The sequence below is a fragment of the Ovis canadensis genome, chromosome 1, assembly GCF_042477335.2.
Source record: "Ovis canadensis isolate MfBH-ARS-UI-01 breed Bighorn chromosome 1, ARS-UI_OviCan_v2, whole genome shotgun sequence".
NCBI classification, from domain to species: domain Eukaryota; kingdom Metazoa; phylum Chordata; class Mammalia; order Artiodactyla; family Bovidae; genus Ovis; species Ovis canadensis.
Window position 1 is genome coordinate 222,240,201 of NC_091245.1, and position 21,388 is coordinate 222,261,588.

Consider the following 21,388-nt stretch of genomic DNA (forward strand, 5'->3'; position numbering starts at 1 on the left):
TCTCAGTACTTTTTGAGAACAGCAGCCTCCTGGAGCATCCTTTTCCCATTTACACCTTTAGAGAGCAGGAGATACAAGATCGGTGTCACTGTTGCCCAATATCACTTAACTTGTTGGAGGGAGAGCATATTCTAGCCTAAGCAAACTTCTCATGCATTTTAGGAAGTATCAGACTCTTTCATAAATCCATCATTGCCACGCATGCTGGTTCCTCTACTTAGAAAGCTCTCCTCTTGTTCCCTTCACCTGGCTAATCCCAACCTATCTTCCAGCTGAATCTTGCCAGCCCTTCCTCGGGAAGATGCCCTGACCTCTCTGCACAGAACTATGGGCCTCTGCTCTCCCTGGAGGAGCCTGATCACTTGTTTCATTGCTGGTCTCCTTCACTGGAATTCAAGCTTTTGTGGGGCAGGCACTCCAGCTCTCCTGACCCCATTGTAATTCTAGCCCATCGAATATCATCTGACACACAGGAGGTGCTCGATACAGTTTTGAATGAATGAATGAACCTAATACCTTTTCTGTTATCTAGATGCATATTCTTTCCAATACCCTGCTGTGCCTTTGAAAAATGAGGTATTCCAATGAAGGTGTAGTCAGCATGACTGCAAGTAGCCAAGCTTGGAGAGGGGATTTCCCCCAACTCAGGAGTTTCCCTGCCTGGTAGTCTGACCTGCTGAAGAAACTACTGAGATGATCTTATATACTTCAAGCCAACACCATGCCTTACCATTCACCCAGTGATTCCAGCACCCCTAACCCAGACAAATACTCTCAGGAGAGGGCCTCAGCCGTGAAGAAGCAGAGTCCCTCTCAATGCAGTACTTCATCATCAGCCCGAACACAAGGATGTTAGAATTCTGGCCTCTCCCCTCATCCACAGCTTCAGACTATACTTTCTTGAGAGAATACTCCGATTATGGTCCATGCCAGACACAGAAAATACTGAGGGAAATCTGATTAATTAACGAGGGGTTACTTTAATCCAATACTCCATCCTCTCCCCTGTCCTAGTTCTTTCTTAACAAATATAAAATGCTTCTGATTCACCCATGCTTCCCTGATGGTTCAAATGGTAAAGAATCTGCCTGCAATGCAGGAGACCTGATTCGATCCCTGGGTTGGGAAGGTCCCCTGCAGAAGGGAATGGCTATCCAGTCAAGTATTCTCGCCTGGAGAATTCCATGGACAGAAGAGTTTGTTGGGTTACAGTCTATTGGGTTGCAAAGAGTTGGACATTACTGAGCAACTAACATCTTCACCCATAATTTAAAACACCACAAATATTCTCTCAACTCTCCTTTTCCCCCTGACCACCATCCTAACTCTTTGGCTTCAATCAAGCCCCTTGGAAAAATGGTCTCCACTTGTTCACTCCACTCTCACCCTCTGTTCATTCCTCAGACCAGGATCAGGAACTGGGCCCCAACCCACCAAAGCCACCAGTAAACTCTTGGAACAAAACACAAAGGACACTTCCTAGCTATCATGTGGCCTGTCTTTCCTATAACATTAATACAACTCATCTTCCTTCTGCATGCGTGCTAAGTCGCTTCAGTCATGTCCGTGTTCAGTTTGTGACCCCATGGGCTGTAGCCTTCCAGGCTCCTCTGTCCATGGGATCCTCCAGGCAAAAATACTGGAGTGGGTTGCCATGCCCTCCTCCAGGGGATCTTCCCAACCAGATATCAAACCACACCTCTTATGTCTCCTGCATTTATAGGCAGTTCTTTACCACCAGTGCCACCTGGAAAGCTCATCTTCCTTCTTACCTCATCTTCTTTCTGGCCCACCTTAATTTTTATGAGTTCCTCCCCCATGGATGTCCTTCTCTACCCTTTTGACAGTACCTATTCTGTCTTCTTCGCTTATTCATTTTTTTTTACCAAATTTCTCTTAATCATTATAGAGTAAAGCTACATCTATCATTTTTTTAAACTACAAGCCCATCCTACTACATGTATTTTAATATATAAACTCACTTTATGATTCACAAATACCCATAACCAAAATATGTGTCATCTCCACATTATGGATGAGGAAACGAAAGGACATAGATTAGGTCACTTTCTCTGGTAACTGGTGGAACTAAGATTTGGACCCAGGCAGCAGAGAATACACCCTTATTCTTTGCTGATTCTTTCAATGATGGTGGTCCTCAGCAACCCCTCTGAATCCACAGATACTTCCTGAGTGACTCTACTCTGCTCCCTGGTTTCATGTTGGTATTCCCAGTGTTCTCGTCCACAGCTTCCTCTCATCTCAAGATGGTACACATCCAGCTGCCAGCTGAGCACATTCTAAACAAACTCATCACCTTCAACCTGTCCTCTCAATCTGCTCCATTCTGCGCACTCTTCCCTTGTAGAATGTACCCAATCACTTAGCCTGGAGATGATGCTCAGTTCAGTTCAGTCGCTCAGTCGTGTCCGACTCTTTGCGACCCCAAGAATCGCAGCACGCCAGGCCTCCCTGTCCATCACCAACTCCCAGAGTTCACTCAGACTCACGTCCTTTGAGTCAGTGATGCCATCCAGCCATCTCATCCTCTGTCGGCCCCTTCTCCTTCTGTCCCCAATCCCTCCCAGCATCTGAGTCTTTTCCAATGAGTCAACTCTTCGCATGAGGTGGCCAAAGTACTGGAGTTTCAGCTTTAGCATCATTCCTTCCAAAGAAATCCTAGGGCTGATCTCCTTCAGAATGGATGGTTGGATTTCCTTGCAGTCCAAGGGACTCTCAAGAGTCTTCTCCAACACCACAGTTCAAAAGCAGCAATTCTTCAGTGCTCAGCCTTCTTCACAGTCCAACTCTCACACCCATACATGACCACAGGAAAAACCATAGCCTTGACTAGATGGACCTTAGTCGGCAAAGTAATGTCTCTGCTTTTAAATATGCTATCTAGGTTGGTCATAACTTTTCTTCCAAGGAGTAAGCGTCTTTTAATTTCAGGGCTGCAGTCACCATCTGCAGTGATTTTGGAGCCCCCCAAAATAAAGTCTGACACTGTTTCCACTGTTTCCCCATCTATTTCCCATGAAGTGATGAGACCAGATGCCATGATCTTCGTTTTCTGAATGTTGAGCTTTAAACCAAATTTTTCACTCTCCTCTTTCACTTTCATCAAGAGGCTTTTTAGTTCCTCTTCACTTTCTGCCATAAGGGTGGTGTCATCTGCATATCTGAGGTTCTTGATATTTCTCCCGGCAATCTTGATTCCAGCTTGTGTTTCTTCCAGTCCAGCGTTTCTCATGATGTATTCGGCATAGAAGTTAAATAAGCAGGGTGACAATATACAGCCTTGACATACTCCTTTTCCTATTTGGAACCAGTCTGTTGTTCCATGTCCAGTTCTAACTGTTGCTTCCTGACCTGCATTCAGATTTCTCAAGAGGCAGGTCAGGTGGTCTGGTATTCCCATCTCTTTGAGAATTTTCCACAGTTTATTGTGATCCACACAGTCATCCTATTTCCCACCCACTCCCTTGCCTCCCACATCCAACAATCAGCAAGTTCATCAATTCAACTACATTTTCACCTTAGTTCAGAATCTGATCATTTCTTATCACCACCACGGAGAGCTTCTTCAAACAACGGCCAGAGTGATCTCTCAGAACCACAGCTATTCTCAAGACTCCACTGACAATATCTTCAAAGACTCTTTCCTTCAGGATAAGATTCCAACTGCTCATTGCAGCATACAGTGCCTCTTTGATAGGCAATGGTCATGTCTCAAGCTTTGTTCCACCTTAGACCCTAATCTCCATGACTCTAAACACAGCCTGTTTGTTCTCTAGTCCCCAAAACCTTTTATACATGGCAGTCCCTCCATCTGAGGCATACTTCACCCCTTCCCCTTACTACTCACCTATCTTCTTTCTCTCAAGCCACTTGTCTCCACAGGCATCTCTATGGCCACAGAACCTTGCCCATGTGCTCCTATAGCCCTCTAAGCTCACTTCTCTCTTTGCACCTATTATACTAAATAGTAATAATCTTTTTGGGGTTTTTTCATTATCAGATTGGACTTCTCTGAGTACAGAGGACAAATCCTATACCTCTTTGCATTAAATAAGCATCTAACATAGATAGGACCCACAGAAAGCAGATGCTCAATAAATCTTTGTCAAAGGAAATAGCAAATGAAAACACAGCTTTTGAAAGTTGGCCCTGCCCCTCCCCCTGAATTAAGTAGGCTGATGGATACAAAGCTGACTGCATTTCAAGTGAAAGAAGCAGATGGCTTTAAATCACATCAGCTCCAGCCAGGGAATATATACTCTTCCTTTCAAAACACTCTTAAATTATCACTCTCATTATTGATCCTTTTTTCTTTACTGAAAAAAAAAAAAGATTACTTTAAAAGGTTTAATCTAAATAGAGGAGAACAATGAGAGCTCTGTAGCATGAAGATAACTGAAGTACATCAGTGCTTCATTGATATAGCATAATTAAGAAATGAATTGATTCACATGAAACAGTTTTCTGGATTAATATTCATTTTTCCTTAAAGCATTAAATAAATGTTTCGTGGGGTTTTTTTTAATCCTTTCTGAAAGAAAATCATTCTCAAATATATTAGACACTTCTCTACTTTCATAATCAAAGAACATTTTAAAAAATGCTCACAAGATAATAAGTGAAGGCAATAATAAAGGTATTTTGTTAAAACATAAACATATATATTTACATCAATACTTATATTTGTATTTATATTGTGTAACTCTTTCAAAATGTTAACAATGGAAATCTCTGGTTGTGAGTTTATAAGAGATGTTTATTTTGTTACCACATCTGGACATTCTAATATTTCCACAATAAAATGTATATGTTATATAATAAAACTAGAGATTTATAAATAAAATTAGGACTATATTGAATTTAACGTGCTATTGACAAAATAAATCTACCATGATCAAGTTCTATATTTACTCACTGGTACACAATAAAGTAAACATGATGCCTTATCTAACCAATCCAGAATATAATGCTTTCAGAGATTTTGAGAATATAGTTTTTTTCAGGTCCTCTTACTATCAGTCCAAAACTGTATATTCTTTTCTTGCTATCGATTCTGACTTCTAGAAGCCCCCTTTTCTTCTTTTCAAATACGTTATTTGTAAGTCTGCTAAAGTCATTTGAAAAATAGAGTGCTCATTTCTTGGGAACCTGAAGTTTAAAATCCAGCATTTTCTGAATAGAGATTCTGTGACATCCATTTGCCCTTTTTATTTACTGTAACAGTTAGGTGTATGTTGGGCTTTGGAATATAGTTCAGCTTCCAGCTCCAGAATAACTAGCTATGTGACCTTGGATGAGCTACTCAACTTTTTTGAGCCTCAGTTTTCTATTCTGTAACTTGGGAGAGCAATACAATTGCACCATTTTTGTAAAGATTAAATGAGGTGATGAGGTAAAGAACCCACAGAGTTTAAAACAATAGCAAGTATACAATATAGGTTAGCTATTATTATTAATAGCTAATTTATATTGGGTTCCTGGTGGTTCAGACAGTAAAGAATCTGCCTGCAATGCTGGACACCCCACTTCGATCCCTGGGTTGGCAAGATCCCCTGGAGAAGGGCATGGCTACCCACTCCAGTATTCTTGCCTGGGACATCCCATGGACAGAGGAGCCTGGCAAGCTACAGTCCACGGGACCACAAAAGAGTCAGACACGACTGAGTGACTAACACTTAACATTGTAATTCATGTTACTATTATTATTTACCTCTGATTCTCAGTGATTTTCCAGGTAGAAAGGCTGACCGAAAATTGAGTTCTAGGTAAGCAAAATATTTCTACCTGTATCAACTGGTTACAAAAATAAGAGTCATCTAAAAGCCAAGGCAGGTTAATCTCACCCTTTGGAGCAGGAACCAAGGTCATAAATTTGTTAAGGTAATTTAGCAATTTAGAGTTAGTAAATTAAATGTAAAACTCTAATTCTGAAGAAGCCATGTTTATGGCCTACTTGTTTCTAAATATGCCTATGTCCGTTAACTATGAACCAGATTACAAAATTGGAGCCCATGTGGTAAGCTACCTATTCCCCCCTGCTCTGCAATGCTTCCAAAACCTTTAAGCAGAGGACATTTGCCTATATATTTTTCAGTCTTTTTTTGGATCATCATTGGAATAAATCAGAGCAACCCAGATAGAGAGCACACAATAACATGTTTTTAATGAAAAATACAAATGAACCATAACAGTTCTTACCAGAAATAATTCAGTGGTACTGGTGGCCTTAACAATAGTCTTACATAGTTGTCTTCAAGTGGCTCTGGCCAGTAATATATGCCAAGTCAGAAAACTATTTCCGAAGCAAGTTGAATTTTTTAAAGTATCTATCCAAATAAAAAAGTAATAGATGTTCATTACAGAAAAGTTGGCAAAAACTGAGAACTATAGATGAGGGGATTACAAATTATCCATAATTCACCACCAAGAGATAAACACTATTAAAACATTTTGATGCATTTCCCTCCTTTTGTGCTTATTGTCTTTATATTTATTCATTTCTATATAAAACCATGCTGTTACAGACATTTGTATGCTGCTTCCTTTTTGACTTATTATAATATAAGCATTTTACAGAGCATTAAAATTCTTTGTAAACATCGTTTTTAATAGCTGCATAAATGTTCCATCGTAAGGATATACCATAATTTACGTACTGTTTCCTCACTGTTGGACATTGAGGCCATTTCCAATTTTTTTGCTAACACACAGAAATTTTAAAGATGGTTTTCAAGAGAAAACAAGTTTTATTTCGTGGGCAAATGAAGTACCCAATGAAACAGACAGTGATGATATGTTCGTGTAATAGATTCACTACCAGCCTCAGGTTCGATCAGAATAGGCATTTATCTTTCCTTCAAGCAATAATTCATTTTAATTCAGACTTCCCCTTAGTACCTGCTTCCTCACAAATGTTTTCCATCTCTCACAACTGCAAAGACTCAGCCATAAAGCTCACTTTTTTGACAGGTGGCATTTAATTTGTCTGTGGGTCAAAAGCCATACTATCTCTTGTTGCCACACTGAACAGAGGCAGGAAGTGTCACCTGCAGTCCTACCTATGTGTAATCCTCCTCCTTTGTGAGACAATTTACTTCTTCTTCATGTTCAATTCTTGGCCAGTCTGTCAGATGTTAAAGTGCCTTGCTTGGGCTTCTGGGGTCCTTTAAAATTAACTTTTGCTTCTGGGCCATTCGGCTCTCTTGAAGAGTCTATCTCCATGGGGACCAGAACGCCATACCAAGGGACTCCACCCCACCTTGCTGCTGCTGCTGCTAAGTCACTTCAGTCGTGTCCAACTCTGTGCAACCCTATAGACGGCAGCCCACCAGGCTCCCCCATCCCGGGGATTATCTAGGCGAGAATACTGGAGTGGGTTGCCATTTCCTTCTCCAATGCATGAAAGTGAAAAGTGAAAGTGAAGTCGCTCAGTCGTGTCTGACTCTTAGCGACCCCATGGACTGCAGGCTCCTCCATCCATGGGATTTTCCAGGCAAGAGTACTGGAGTGGGGTGCCATTGCTTTCTCCACCACCCTACCTTAAGAGGATTCTTATTTTCTTCAGAGCAGGCCTCTTTCCTGCTATGCTAGAGAGTCATGTCAGAAACATAAATGCCCCACCTATGCTACCTGATGAAGAGCTTAAACCCTGAGGTAACTGAAGTAGTCACAGCAAGAAGCAAAGCCTTGGGGAGGCCATTACTACTGCAACACGTGGTCATGCGGATTCCATGTTCGAAAGAGAATACCATAAGCATATTTAATATGAAATGCAAGGACTACAGCCAAGTGAGTTAAGAATTTCGACTGACTGTTTTTGGAAACTAATAGCTTACCAGACTCTAAACGGATATGGAGCTATCACAGACACAATCTAAAAACTGTAACGGCTTGTTGGAGTCAAAATTAGGACTTCACAATACAAAATAAAATGTATGAAGACAGTGAAATAGGAAAGTTTGTGAAGCAGAGGGGAGCAAAAGACTTCAAAGTCCACTTCTATTAACATTAATCTGGTACTAGGGGGTCCCTCAGACTGAGCTTAACCAGACTGCCTTACCCTTCAAAAGACTAGTTTACCCTCTGGAATTAGACATCAGTAAAAGTAATCAAGAGTAGAACCAAAGAAGTTTTATCCTTTCTGCACAGAGAATGAAATTGAAATGAATAAAATATCTAAATTTTAGAAAGGAGAGGACTTTTGGCCTTATCGTAATCCCTAAATAATGATTTTTCAACGTTAGAGGCATAGTGCAACTGCACAGTGTTTGTTGTTCAGATGAAATAAAATGAAACAATACAGGAAACCCTTGCCACATTGCTTGGCAGGAAGATCCTGCTCAAAGGATGGCACCAATTCTGCTACTTTCATACAGAAGCAATGGGCTTAAAAGAACGACAACAGAACTCATTTTCACCCATTACCCTTAAGGAACTTTCTAATCTTTATTTCCCGATTATTAAAATGAGAACATTTTTAAATGATAAAATCTGCTATATAAATTTTTTTACTTTTGGCAAGGTATATTATAAAATGTTGGGATTTCATCTAAAAACATCCATTAATATTGATAATGGTCTTTTTTATTTTGATGGACACAAGAAGCTAAAACTTCCTTCTTTACACAAACCAACATCCAGAATTTAAACAAACAAAAATAGGTGGGTATTTCTTTGCTAAAAGGCAATTCCTCATTTATAAAAGAATGGTCTAAAAATTCTAAAAAACAAATGTCTAAAAATTTACTCTGTGAAAATCAGCATGATCTTCAAATATCTTATTTACCCATACTGGTTAGAATTCCTTGGGGCCCAGTTGCTTTGGAGTTCAGAATTTTTCAGATTTTAGAAAGACAGTATGGCACAGATGTGCCCAGAAGTGTCTAGAGTCACACCCTAACCAAATCCATTAACATTTACTTAAAGAAACTTAAGGTGAAGTCGCTCAGTCGTGTCCAACTCTTTGGGACCCCATGGACTGTAACCAACTAGGCTTCTCCATCCATGGGATTCTCCAGGCAAGAATACTGGAGTGGATTGCCATTTCCTTCTCCAGGGGATCTTCCCGACCCAGGGACCGAACCCGGGTCTCCTGCATTGGAGGCAGACGCTTTAACCTCTGAGCCACCAGGGAAGCCCATAAAAGAAACTTAAGGATTTTCATATTGAATAAAATAAATTCTATAATAAGACTCACATCAGCTCAGTGTAGATTTTCCTACCAAATTAATTTGTGACAAATAGCAACAATGAAAAGTACCTGCCAGTATTTAGAGCTTTTGGGATTTCAAAATTTAGAATAAGGGATTTTGAAACTATTTTTGATTTGAACACACACAGTCAAATCAGTCTAGTGTGTAAATTTAAGATGGGTAATTTAACAAATAAAAAGGGTAGCTTATGTGCTGATATCATGGAGACAAAATGCTAGTTGAAATAGAAATACCTTTTAATGAAAAGGCACAAAAGAATTGGTGAATCTGAAGCATGTACCTTCCAAAGCAAAAGAATTTCAAGAGTTGCTAGTACAGATCAGGCCTGCAAAAGTACCACACTGACCTAAGATTTCTTAAAATCTACTCTGGTCATTATTCACTACCACTAACCAAAATCTTCTGGCAATGAGTCTGAAACTATTTTTCGAAGGCAAAAAAGAGTCCTTGGAAACAACACACAGTGTAGGCAAAGCCCGCAGGAGACACATCCAGAAACTGAGACATACATAGGTTTATAAACACACAAAAATTACATGGTAAAAATACAAGAACCATGCTCCCTCTCATTACCGCTGTTGTATAATCGGAACCTAATATCACTGCCAAATCCCAGGATTAGGAACAGATCTTTAGCACCCCAAATACTAATTTATAGTGAGACGATCTTGGATCTTCCTAGTTTTTAATGCACGTTGATGGTATAAGGCTGCTGGATCATTTTGGTGTAAGACTTTGTATCTCTCCATCTCAGTTTTCCCTTAGAAAATAAAATTATTATCTCTCTCTAAGCAAATGAGAGTGTTTCATTATATCCAGAAACATGCTTTAGAGAAAAAGGATCCTTTAAACTACCAAGTAGAGAAGAAAATGGCTACCCACGCCAGTATTCTTACCTGGAGAATCCCAGAGGAGCCTGGAGGGTTACAGTCCACGGGGTCACAAAGAATGGGACACGACTGAGCAACTAAATAACAACAAAAACTACCAACACTCCTTGTCAAGGAGGGCTTAACATAGAATAAAGCCAAAGAGCAAAAATAATGTCTTAGGCAGACATTTCCCTACATTTAAGTGACCAATGTTAAATTATTGTACATAACAAATCAGATTAGGAATGTATTTTAAGGCTGATTAATCCTTGAAGAACGTGTATCTCTTGGAACATTTGTTGTAACAGATCCATTAGAAAATAGACACCAGAGAGTTTACCAGTCTCACTGAGCTAATTTGTAGCCCAGCCAGAACAAGAACTCCCAATGCTTACAAATAATATAAGTTTGGGGTACATTTTTATCAACAAGGGAGCAATAGAGGGACATGGATTGAAGGTTGATTATCAGTGACTAATTTAAATTCAACAAATAATTATTGGGCTCACACTTTGCCCATAATGCAGTTAAAATCTAGCTACAGAATTAACATGAGCAACTAAATAAAAATTGACAGAAGGTGCTCAACAGGACTTTAGGAGAGAGACCCTGGAATTCAGATGAGGGAGAAGCGGAGACAGTTTTCTGGTGGGATTGAAATGGGGAGATACAACAACTTATGGGAGCATATCTGGCCACTACAAAGAATCCCTCAGTTGTACAGTGAGCCAAAAATACATTTAGAACTTTTACAAGGATCGCTGGGTCATTAGAGTAGACTGTGAACTCCCTGGTCCCTTAAATTTTAATGAAACTGAGCCCTTTTAAGGGTGGCACTTTGAGCAAGTTTAGCTGTGAAACAATTAAAATGTTAACAGTGTTTCTACTGTAAATAGATTTATGAAAGAGAATGCCGACTGAGTTGTTTCCTAGCCCTAACTTGTTACTGTCAGTTGAATTCAAGCAAGATGTGCTTTACAAGAGATGTAAGGCATACCTTTTAACAGCTGCTGCCTGTTGTGTTTCCTATTTCAAAATTCATTTCATATTGCATATAACATGCCTAAAGCCCAGTACAAATACTATTCTGTTATCACATAATTGGCCAGTGTGTATTGCTGTGTCTTGAGTTTCTACTTGTTTTATTTTACATGTGGTATTTTAGTACATTGAAAGGAAACCCGTGTTCATTTTTGTGCATCCCAATACAGAGAGAGTTCAAAAGTTCAAAAGATAAGAAGTGGTTCTCAGCATGAATAAACCGTGAAAGGCATTAGAAAATAAATTTTTGATGTCAAGATACATTCCCAGTTTATTCACACTGAGAAGACTTTGGGACTTTGTAAGCTGGGCTAGACAAAATTTGTTTAAACTCCACAATAAATAAAAAAGTAATATAATTTGACTGTCATTCTATTATCACACACTTGTCTATAAATCAAACCCTTTACAATGTAACAAAAATTTGGAAGTACTGCAAATGCAGATTAGTGTTTTGAGCTCCAGAAAGAAAAAAAAAATCAAAATTATGTTGCCTTTCTCCTGATACTGATCTGAATCTACTATGCTAAACCAGAAAAATGGTTTTCTTAATAATTCAGAGAAACCAAACTTCAAGTCTCCTGGGACTGCCTCTTCTCTCAAGAGTCAAAGTCACTAAAGCTCAGAATTACTGTCAATTCTTAATTAACCATGTCAGTGAGAAGAACACTTACCACCATTGAAAATTGTCTATTGAGGAGTGACAGCACTTCCCACATCATCAGTTGACAAGCCACATAATTTATATACCAGGAGCTGACTTTCCAAACAGCTGGTCTGGAAAGCCTTTACTAATCTCAAACATGTTCTCATCATTATCGCATGGTTTTCAAATAGATTTCTTAAAAACAAAAATCTAGAGATCTTTGCATACCTATGAAAATTCAAATGTCAATTCAGATTGCTGGGACAGTCAACTAACCCTGTGTGAGGGACCCAGAACTTATCTGTGAAACAGATGACTTTTGTGCTGGGTCTTAAGAGATTGACCTGGAGGAGGCAAGAAGTTCACTGAGAGTAAAGTATAGAGAGCACTGGGGGGCCCTGCAAGGGCGGGGGGGTGGGGGCAATGATGACAAACAGTCCAACACGAACTCAGACACCTCCAGCTGCTCTCCAGGAGTCTATACTTCTTGTCAAACATGACCAAAAGTGATGGATACCAGAGTTTTCTCAACTAAAACAAGGTTCTTCCATTGGGTTTGTTGGGGGTAACTAAAGGCACCCCACTCCAGTACTCTTGCCTGGAAAATCCCATGGAAGGGGGAGCCTGGTGGGCTGCAGTCCATGGGGTCGCGAACAGTCGGACACGACTGAGCGACTTCACTTTCACTTTTCACTTTCATGCATTGGAGAAGGAGATGGCAACCCACTTCAGTGTTCTTGCCTGGAGAATCCCTGGGATGGGGAAGCCTGGTGGGCTGCCGTCTATGGGTTCGCACAGAGTCGGACACGACTGAAGTGACTTGGCAGCTAAGTCAATTACTTTTCAGTAGCAACACCCTCTGCTTTCCATACCCCTCTTTTATTTAAATTCACTCCCTCCCTCTTTCCTTCTTCTCAGGCAGTTTCTTAATCTCCTCCTTGGGTCCTTTCTCATCTGTGCTCCTCATGTGTGTAGCTGCTAAGTCGCTTCAGTCATGTCCAGCTCTGTGTGACCCTATGGACTGCAGCCCACCAGGCTCCTCCATTGATGAGATTCTCCAGGCAAGAATAGAGGAGTGGGTTGCCATGCCGTCCTGCAGGGGATCTTCCCCACCCAAGGATTGAAGCCGGGTCTCTTACATCTACCTGCATTAGCAGGCAAGTTCTTCACCACTAGTGCCACCTGGGAAGCTCTCCTCTCATATACTAAAGTACCCCAGGTTTCCTTCTTCAATAATCTTTTCTCCTCATTTTTTATACATACTTGTCTCCTGACACTTCAATATCCCAATATACATCTAGCCCAGACCAATCTCCTGGCCTCAGACACTCCTGTGGAGCTTCCCCAGAAGGTCCCCATCTGAGAGCCCACAGATGCGTTAAGTGTCGACAGGGTCACAGTGGAACTCACCTTCTTCTCTTTCCTGTGTCTCTGATTTTCTCTGTTACCCAGATGTCCCCTTCTTTCTCTCTCACTCCCTTTCCACCGCACATTCACCAACTCCTTTGGAATCTAGCCTTCCTTTCATCACCACCACCGCTTCCTTTGTTTATGAGACTCATACCACTTCTCCTACTACTGAAGCAATCTCCTCATTGGGCTCCCCACCTCTGGCCTCTTCCCTCTCCAGCCAATTCTTCATTCAATAAACACAAATCTGACTAGGTTCCTCCTCCGCTTTCAGTCAAGCTCTGCTTGGTTCTTCACTGGTGTACTGTGAAGTCCAAAGTTCTCACCTTGAGATTGTGAGACCCACCCTGAGTTAGTCCCCCTTAACTGCCTTAAACTCATCTTCTACTGGGGCTCCTTTTATATCCTCCCCTCCAGACATACCATTAGGAAAATGATTTATGGTTTTTCCTAAATGAGAAAAGACTTCCTTCTTCTTGCACATGCTCTTCTCATCAACTAGAACGCCACCACCACTTTTATCATCCATCTAACCTTTACTCAGTGAATTAGCTTAAGAAAAATGCACTCTTGAAAACCTATAACTGAAGCCCTGGATTCTATCTTCCCTCCAGTTAGGTTATATGTTACATCTCTGCCAACTTTTTTTTTTTTTTTTTGATAGGTTCTGATCTGTTCATTGATCTCCTTCCAGGTCTACGAGCTGCTCGATGACAGAGAATCAGCTTATCCTCTTTGTATCCCCAAAGCCTAGCAAAACACTGGACAAGGAATAAACATGTGTTAAACGGAAGTAACAAGAAATCAGCTACATACTAAGCAGCTGGGTTAGTGACTTAACTTCAGCTTCAGTGGAGAGAAGACAGATACTTGGGATTTGAACATAGCCCCTTGAGTCCGCTCATTAAACCTCTGTGTTCAACTAGTTCCAGAGTCTTCCCACCTATTGAAAAAGAAATGGAAACACAAGTGCTGGATTTAACAAGAGAACAAAACTAGATTTAAGCTTTAGCAAAGCCCATGCCGGTGAAATGGGGAAAGAAAATGTTAGAGGTGTTGGGACTCATTTCTACATATCTTGTGAAGACGTTTCAGGGCTTTTGTTCCAGAAGGATTTTTGTATAGCAACAGCCTTGGAAGATTTAGAGGGTGTGTCCTGCCAGGGCTGAGGTCAGAGTTGTTTCCTGAGCAGGATAAGAAAGATGATGTCTCCCTCTAAGGCCAAAAGTTTAGCAAGGTTGCTAATGTCCCCCTTATAATACTGGAGATTTTTATAAGGCCTGGGTTCCTCATCTGTGATTTAACCCCACTGTGTACACAGTTTCCATTTGGGCCACTCCTCATTGCCTCATGGAACTGGTGGGGGGTGACTGATGCAAACCTGAAGCTCCAATTACCTGCTATGGCCTGATTGATTAGTAAAGTTCTTTGTCTCTCATCCAGGGGTCTCATGTCTTCTGCCAGCAGTTATGAACTCTGGCAGACTAACTTGTTACCCTGCAGGCAGAGTAAAATCTGACACAAGAACACCTCATCAGAATTCTTGATGACGAGAAAAGAATTAAAGGAAAATTTTAAATTGTCCTATAAAAGTTTATGAAATTGAATAATACCAGAAAGATAAAATCTTGAATAGAGTGTAATAGTTAAAAGCACAGATTCTACAGTCAAACAGTCCGGGTTCATAGCCTAGCTTTCAAAATTGTTAACTACATAAATTCTCCTGAGCTCCATAGCCTTATATGTAATTTCTGAGAAAATCGTAACTTCTCTAAATCTCAATTTCCTCATTATAAAATGTGGATACTAATATTCTGATAGGGTTGTTGTGAGGATGAAATGAGTTAAATATGGAAAGTACTTATATTGTTCCTGGCATTGAATAAGTGCTATTTAAGAATAATATTCTGATGCTTGAACTTTACTCCATGGAAAATCAAAGTTTTTACAAAAGGAAATGATGTTAATAGGTCTTTGTTTGATGAAATTGTATATATAATAAAAACCAACTTTGATGAAATTGAATATATAAGAAGAATAAAGAGGATCCATGAAGCGGAAGACCAACCAAGAGACAACCATAGCAACCTAGGAGTAGAACTAGCACGGCTGGGCTTGAGTGCTGGCAATGGGAAAGAGAACTAATTCAAGAGATTTCATTGCTGGTGTTTCTAAAATTTGACACCTGAGAGAAATATAAATATTCATTTCTAGTTATCCAATCACCATACACAAAGGCTTGTTCATGATCATCTTATACCTAAAGCTCATAATGTAACTACATGATAAACTAGGAGAAAAGTGACAGATAGGAATTCAAACACGAAGGGAAAAAAGGTGAGTCAAGTACCTTGGAGGGAAAAAACGTTAGGGAGACAAAGATAACTAAAAATGATCTAAGGACATTTTGAGTCTTGACCCCACAGTGATAATAAATCTATTATTAGAAATGCAACTCTGTAGCTCTGAAGAGAATGGGGCTAAATGTGCAGATCTAGGTTTCACCAGAATAGAACACATGGTAGGAGCCAGGGAAAGAAATAGCTAAAGCAGGGAAAGTATATAGAGTGGAAAGGGGATTAAAGATACAAGGTGAGAGAAAGCAGCAGCTAGTGCAGGAGAACTATGGATGAAATTCAGTGTACAAAGGAAATGCACAAGCGAAGAAGTGAAGTGGGAAACAGGGGTAGCCAGTGGAAAAATGGGAGTAGGGTGAGTTCTGGAAAGAAGGCAGCATCTTGGGAAGGAATTTCAGCAGAGGAGGACAGATTGCAGTGGGTTAAATGATCAATGATAAAATCATTGATATGCATCAAAGAACTGTTCTTGAGAAATTAAAGGCGAAGGAGAGAAGAAGCAAGGTCAAAACAGATCCACATATAGACACAAACATATCAGAAACCCGGAACAGAGGGAGACGTAGACAGGAAGACATGAACACATGGGGGAGGAAAGGCAAAAATAGCAGGAAGGAAAGAGTTGGCAATAAAAGGAGAAAAGAGATGACTAATAAAGAACACTGTTCAAGGTAGGATGTGGAACCTGCAGGGAAAGAATTACCTTGAAAATCTGGAAAGTTTTTCCTACAAGATACCCAAGAAAGAATGACCCAGCAATCCCACTGCTGGGCATACACACCGAGGAAACCAGAAATTAAAGATTTTAAAATTTAAAAAAAAATTTAAAAAAAAGAAGTAAAAAAAAAAACAGAAAAAAATATTGAAGACAGGAAGTTGAGGATTCCCTGCTGAGGACAGAGAGTCTGTCAAAATATTACATATTAAATAATGCAATGTCAATGTCATCAATAAAGTATGGGTTGAAGTTGGTTCCTAAAATTCCCTGGCAGAGGTGAGGTTCAGGTTCACTTGGGGCAATAGGAGAAAGAGTAAGCCACTGCTGAAAATATGCAGGAGAGCCTGGGAGGATGGCGATTTGAAAGCCAGGGAAGCCTAGGAAGGAAAGGTCAAGGGAAGAGGGACCATCACAGGTAACAGTGATCAGGAAGAAGGCTCTGGAGTTACAATGGGTTCAAAGCCCATCCTACCACTTCTCAGCTATGAAACCACAGCAAGTTACTTAACCTCTCCCTCTGTCTCAGTGTCCTTATCTTAAAAATAGAGATGACAGTATTCCCAACCTCAGAGGATCATTCTTAAAACAATAAACACAAACTGCCAGAAATAATGCCTTGCCCATGGAGGGTGTACATAGTCTTCTCTACCTCACTTTATGTTATGCTCACTTAGTATGACTGATCTCAACAAAAAAGAAAAGTATTTTTTAATTAATTTACACTGAGTAAATGACAGACCACAGGCTGTGCTTAAATTATCTGTGAATTTAAAAGTGGACTGTTCTGTTCTCAGCCCCAGACATCTCTAATTGGCTCAATTTCAGGCTTTATCAGATTTAAAAAAAAAAAAACTAAAGCAAATAAAATAAATACCAACATGGTATGTGTTCACAAGACACCTCTGTCAATTTCCCTTCACGATTCTGGATTATTATATTTTCTTCCCTTTTTCTACTTCTAAATGTATTGATTGTTCAAAAAGCTAAATCTCTGCCACAATGACCACAAGTTTCCATATCATCTACAGCAGGCTGAGGGGAAACAGTTCTACGCGTATGTGTTGGGGGTGTCGTTTGGGTGGGTAAGCTGTATTGTGTCAGGCACATTTCGGATTTCTACATCAACGTGTATTGGAGACCTATATTAGGGAATGAATGTGAGCCATCCTGATCCTCTGGAGGAGGAACTGGCTATCCACTCCAGTATTTCCACCTGGAAAATTCCATGGACAGAGGAGCCTGGCAGGCTACAGTCCATGGGGTCACATGATGAAATAGTTAGGAGACTACTGAGTCACAGAGAGGCCATACCTTTCTAAAATCCCCACTAAGTGTCAGAGAATGCCCAGTACCTCAAGTCCCTGGAGCTTCAGCTACGGGATCTGCCTTTATAGGCAGATCTGGCTTTATAGACATTCTGCCTGAATGGTATCTATCTGCACCACACCCATGTTCACTACTTCCATCATGTTGTATACAATAGTTATGCAAGTGTTTACAAGATAGCATTACAAAGGATAAATTTTAATAGAGTGTATTACAGCCAGTCATTTTCCTTTGATGTCTCAAAGATCTGGAGTAGAGTTTATTTCCGTCTATTTAATCCTTGAGAAAACATTTGCAGAGTACCATTAACATAAGTAAACGCTTCAATATCCCTTTATCAAAATGCCATCATCAGTTACAACTCTCCAATTCATAATGTACTTGCCAAGGCTAGCTTTCCCTATTCCACAATTCCCAGTTTAAGCCGAGCCCACTGTTTTAATACTTCAGTGTCTACAGCTATAAGAGAGCAGGAGAATTTCTTATGAAGAGTCTCGGTGAGGAAGAGAGAGATCAGATCTTCCTTGTGAGGAACAATCTTACCCACTGCGGGACGAAGCACACCAGCCCACCTCCATACCAAGCCCAAATGCCAATAGAACCCTACAGCTTTTACAACAGTCAAAAAAGCCCCACAGTTTCCCACTAGGTAGAAAACACCAGCTGCATTCCCACTGAGAACCCCAGGCAGTGATTACAAAGAACTTCTTAGAAACACAGGCTGGGCTTGGGTGTTCTAAAAGGGATCATATTTGTTAAGAACTCCAGCGCTGGAATTCAAACTACCTGTATCCAAATCTCATGGATTCTTGGAGTGTGAATTTAACCTTACTATGTCTCTTTCTTCAGCGTAAATGGAGACGATAACAGTGCCTTACTTGTAGGGCTATTTCCAAGACAAAATGAAATAATACATGTAGTTAGAAATTTGCCTTACATCTAAGAATTCAAAAAAGATTCATTATTCATTACCTGTGATTTCCAATGTCGAGTCACATAGTAGGTATACAGGCATTCTTTGTGGAATAATGATTTTATAAATCTGCCTAACCTTAGGAAACCAAAGGTTTGCTTAAAGTGACGACAAGGTCATCAGCAAGATCGATTATCATTAGAGTTGGAGGACCCATAAGTCATACATTATATCTTTTGTTTCATTGATAGAATTTCCTTTGAAAGTGAGCTTGCCCATGGAAGAATATACCATAAATACAATTCTTTACACTTAGGCTGACCATTATTAGCTACACAGTCATTTCTTCTTTTCAGTTGTCATTCCAGCTCCAAAATTTGCTCAAGGACAAGATCAGCTACACAAAACTTTTACCTGTGTTAATGACCTATAAGTGCCAGTCAGTAGGATGGTGCCTTCTCATTAGTGGCCCTCATCTCATTAGAAGCCTGCTCTCACTGATAATGGACCTCAGAGGTCAATAAAAATCTCAGGAAGAATTCTCTTTAATTTAATAGATGAACAGGTGTGTGGAAGCCAAGTGCTTTGTGTGGCTATATTCCGCATGTCTACAACAATTGCAAAGGCATCTGCAGAAAACTAGCACTAAATCCCAACATGGTTCCTGCTGAAGAAACCATTAACTCTAATACCAGGGAGGACTAAATACAAATTTGATTGGATTTTTCCCATCCAGATTTCAGAAAGTACTAAGAGTCATCAGAGTGATCTCAATAACTCCCAGAAAGAGCATCTCTATTAAACACCCAAGGATTTATATTGGTTTTAATATCTGATCTCATCTCACCTGATAAATGAATGAGCTGTAGTAGCTGTAGTAGCAGTGTCCTTTAAAAAAAATGCAATGTCATCCTTCCAGCCTTTTCAACAAAAGTACCAATACTGAAACATGAGGTAAAATATCTAAGCAATATAAAAAGTGATGCGGTATCTCTGTTCTTTTTCAGTGCCCCCCAAAAGGGATTATTCTACCTCATGTGCACGGGTAGCTACCTAATACGTCAGCCAGGGTCCACTTTAATAACAGCACTTGCAAAAGTAAGAGAACAGCTAGCCAGCCAGCTAGCTAAAAAAGCTGTATCTAAAAAGTGGAGGTTTATGTATGCACAAGCTACCCAAAGTAAGATGTGTTTTCTGAAATAAACTGGAGAGGAAACGCCTATTCAAATAAACAGGACCCATCTTATCAATGCTGAGAAATCACCTATCCAGAAATTTCTTGCATTTCTGCCAAAATGTATTTACAAACTATGTAGACAAGGAGTTGTTCTGCTAGGCCACTGCACACTGGTCATGTCTCAAGATTTATAGTTAGTGACATTCGCAGTAACCAGGTAGCAAATCGAATCTCACAGGAGAAGGATGAAATACGGAAATGTAAAGTGAATCCAAAAATAGTATTTTTCTGACAAGAAAAATTCAAGACCCAGAAAGGTACAGATGGCTTTGTGTACTCATCTAAACCATTTTTCCACTATAAAGCATTCACATTTCGGAAAATCAAAGATGAAGCGAAGAAGTAGCAAAAGACATTAAAGGTGTATTCATAACCGCTTAAGAGTAAAAAGGAGAAGCAGAGTTAGATTTGGCTTCTCTCTCAGACAGTTGATGATGATCCATCCCCCTGAGAAGACAGAATTCCGGGGCAAACTTCTCCAGCTAGTCACGGGGATAGGGCAGTTGGTTAAGATTTCACACCTGCCCTGAGCTTCAGGCAACACTTGGCACAGTGACCAAGAATGAGCATCTCCTGCCTCCTTCACTTTTGTTCTGGAAATGAAACCATGCCCCACCCGCAGAGGATGCGTTATAATATTGTTGCTACTCTTTCATTCTCTCCTAACCCCCGCAAGCATCTAAGTGGCCCCGCACTCAGCCTTTAGCACACTCGCCTTCCCAGCTCCTCACTTTGGCGAAAGTCATTCGCCATCAAAGGGTTCGCCTCTCAACAAACCTGTGGAATAATCCACTCCTTCGGACTCAGAGATACTTCTTTAAAAAAAAAAAAAAAAAAAAGAAGACTGGCTATTACATAAACTCTGGTCTCTAGGAAGGACAAGTCAAGTAACGCGCTGTTCAACAGGATTTCGTTCAAAACCCATTCAAAAAGTGGAACTTGTCATTAGCCAATTACTCTTCCAAAAAGGACATTCACACACACACACCTAGGGAGAAATCCTGTCTGGCGCTGAGAAAGTAAGTCAGGTAGGAAGCACCCGGGTCCGGGTCTCTGCCCCGAGGACGCGCAGGGGACAGCGTTCCCGCCTCGCTCGGCCTGGGACAGCTCTCGGACCATCGCCCGGTGCCTGCCCGCCACTGCCGCCCTCCACCCCTACCCGGAGAAAACAGCTCCAGCCACAGGGACCGCAGCAGGTTAGGAGTGGGCGGAGGCACACGGGGCCGACTCTCCCCACACATCCCGGAGCGCGCGGGCTACACTTACATGCCTGGCCGGAGCTGAAGGGCGCTGCCTGGCGGCCAGCCGGCGGCCACCCAAGCGCAGAAGCACCAGAGCCACAGTCGCCAGGTCATCTCCGCGGGGTGGAGCGGCTCCAGCCGCCACCCCCTGCTGCGCGCCGCGCGCCACTCCGGCTCCGCAAGTCCGAGCCCCGTGCAGAAGTTGAGCTCGCAGGGCAGAAGTTGGTGTGCGGGGCTCGCGGGCCCGGTGAGATGCGTCTCCCTGCGGAGGGCGCGGCAGCAGCTCGGCCCCACTAGGCATCACTGACGAGGAGGAGCGCGCGGGCGGAACGCCTGGGTGGCGCTCGGGCCGCAGAGATGGGCGCCCTTGCTCCGACCGGAGCGACTGGGAACC